We start from the raw sequence: 3,369 nt of genomic DNA, 5'->3' as shown, positions 1-3,369 counted from the left end.
TGTATTTTATTTGGTTTGCAGAGTGCTGTGGCATTGCATGTTTTGTTATATGCTGAAATCTATGTTATCACTTCTGGATTAATCATTGTGTTTCGTAATAAAACTCATAACTTTCCAAATAAGATAACCATAGTGTAATGCCATTTATTTGAAACTGAAAGGTATCACATCAAATATAGACTCTGTAGCAACTATGTATTATATTGTAGAATGTGTAAGAGCAATAATTACCATATCCCATAAATTAAAAATCTCTGATAGAAAGATACAATATTATTTGCACATCACATACAGTAAATGACAAGCAAACATCAAATATTGTGCCATGAATCAAAGCAATACATTAATGTAATCTACACCTATAGATAATGGGGCAAAAACATCCAATCATCACCCATGCACTATTCCCACTTGCATATGAAAACCCCAAATTATAAAACGGCACAGGGATTACAAATATTTGAAATTGTATTCAATTAATTAAAATACCATCTAATTAAAATAAATAGCAGTGGTATGTGACAGATATAGAAGTAACATACAATTCAGGGAAAACCAGGTTGGAAACAATAATTTTGTGTTTACTTATTGCACATTAGCCCAAAAGTCACATTAGCACCCTAATAATATAAAGTGCAAGTGCCTTCCAATACATATGAGAAAGCTAGTGAAACAAACATCCATAATACATAGTAAAGCTAAAATGTGCATATCAAAAATATAAAGTAATAGAGTACCAACCAAGAAGACCCCGCCCCCTACATGAATTTAGTAAAAATAACATGAATAGGCAATTGTTGCGTAAAGGGATTCTGTCCGTAGTTGTGACCATATTTAGGGGCTGGGAAAAGCATGGCAAACAAACCTTTTGGGGATCTTGTATTATCAAGAGTAGTGAGAATATGAGGTTTTCTTCAGAAAAGTTCTGCTCCTGCAAGTGCCCAGGAAGTGTTGCTTCACTGTGAAGTGCTCTCTGCATTGAGCTGCTTCAAACCCGTTCCTCTCTGCTATGAGTGACAGCTGTAGTGGTCTGGTTAAACGCAACAGCTGTCACACAGAACAGAGGTATAGGTCTGTAAAGTAGCTTAACTCAGAGAGTGCTTCGCTGTGAAGCTCTGCCTCTTGGGAACTTGCAGAAGGAAAACCTGACAGATGAAAACTTTTTATTGCTTTATTCATGCATTAAACCAGGATATATACACTCACCTAAAGAATTATTAGGAACAACATACTAATACGGTGTTGGACCCCCTTTTGCCTTCATCAGAACTGCCTTAATTCTACGTGGCATTGATTCAACAAGGTGCTGATAGCATTCTTTAGAAATGTTGGCCCATATTGATAGGATAGCATCTTGCAGTTGATGGAGATTTGAGGGATGCACATCCAGGGCACGAAGCTCCCGTTCCACCACATCCCAAAGATACTCTACTGGGTTGAGATCTGGTGACTGTGGGGGCCATTTTAGTACAGTGAATTCATTATCATGTTCAAGAAACTAATTTGAAATGATTCAAGCTTTGTGACATGGTGCATTATCCTGCTGGAAGTAGCCATCAGAGGATGGGTACATGGTGGTCATGAAGGGATGGACATGGTCAGAAACAATGCTCAGGTAGCCCGTGGCATTTAAACGATGGCCAATTGGCACTAAGGGGCCTAAAGTGTGCCCAGAAAACATCCCCCACACCATTACACCACCACCACCAGCCTGCACAGTAGTAACAAGGCATGATGGATACATGTTCTCATTCTGTTTACGCCAAATTCAGAGTCTACCATTTGAATGTCTCAACAGAAATCGAGATTAATTAGACCAGGCAACATTTTTCCAGTCTTCCTACAGTCCAATTTTGGTGAGCTTGTGCAAATTGTAGCCTCTTTTTCCTATTTGTAGTGGAGATGAGTGGTACCCGGAGGGGTCTTCTGCTGTTGTAGCCCACCTTTCTTTCCCATTCTGACATTCAGTTTGGAGTTCAGGAGATTGTCTTGACCAGGACCACAACCCTACATGCATTGAAGCAACTGCCATGTGATTGGTTGACTAGATAATCGCATTAATGAGAAATTGAACAGGTGTTCCTAATAATTCTTTAGGTGAGTGTACATCTCAGCTTTCTATCCAGTACTCTATACTTGACTATAACTAAAATTATGTAAAATGCTAACCATGGTATTAACAATATCTGGATCCTAACAAGTTAAGTGGTTAGGATCCACCGAGATGTATATCTCCTAAGTAGGATGGTGTGGGTAAGGTGTTTATACATCTGAGCTAATCAAAGTTAATGAAGTGGAATTCAATCCAAATTTTAAGAAAAAATTGATTCACCACAAATCCAAATTTCTTGCAGCTTTGGGGTAATGAATCAATATTTTCTAAAATAAAGGTTAAAAATAATACATACCAACCTCATCCATTTGATCGCTGAGAGACAGTTGCAGCCATCTTCAGAGAAGAAAACGCGGCAATTCTCATGCGCGCTGACATGTGACATCACCCTGCTGGGCAGATATGTTGACGTCATCGGTGATGATATCACCGTGGGCCGCCCAGCGTGATGACGGGGTGATATCACCGTAGTGCATGCGAGTATTGGTGCTCTTTCTTCAAGATATCCGCCTCTCCACGATCAAATGGATGAGGTGAGTGTGTATTTTTTAGTTTTAACCCCTAATTAACTCCCTGATACGCTGAATGCTACTCTCAGATACCGCAATCAGCATTGAACGAGGCATCAGAGGGGTTAAATGAAGGGGGGCGGCGCGATCGTCATTCCCCACCTGCTTCATACAATGGAATGCAATTTGATACAAAGTAATTCGTAACAAGTTGAATTTCTTGTTGAGGTTCTGAGATGCAGCTGAATAAAACATTTTCAAACTTTGTTCATCACTAATTATTACCTCATAAATAAAGCCCTTTCTTTAAATACAACCGGGGTGGACTGGCTATAGACTTTACAGGGAAATTTTCTGGTGGACCTATGACCAAGTGACCTCCCGAACCCTCCTGCTGGCTGGGTACATAACAATCTGATGCTCTGTGTTAACCCTTCCGATACTAGCGACGTACATGTATGGCACTGGATTGATATGTAAACATGGCGCCTGCTCACACGTGCAGCGGGCGTCATGGCCGGCAGATGTCTGCTGTTTCAAACAGCAGAGATTGGGGGCTAGTTACTGAGACCAGCAATAATGTCAATCACGGTAATTAAATGCTTTAGATGTCGTGACCAAATGAGGTCACAGCATCTAAATGAACAAAAACCCGGAAGCTCGCGCTTCCGAGCTTCCTACTGATGCCCAGTCTGGCCAATTGGGGCATCTGTACCTGCGCTAAACACTTTCAGCCTCACTGATGAG

Source organism: Bufo gargarizans, chromosome 3, assembly GCF_014858855.1.
Source record: "Bufo gargarizans isolate SCDJY-AF-19 chromosome 3, ASM1485885v1, whole genome shotgun sequence".
Lineage (NCBI taxonomy): Eukaryota > Metazoa > Chordata > Amphibia > Anura > Bufonidae > Bufo > Bufo gargarizans.
This window is presented reverse-complemented; position numbering follows the sequence as displayed.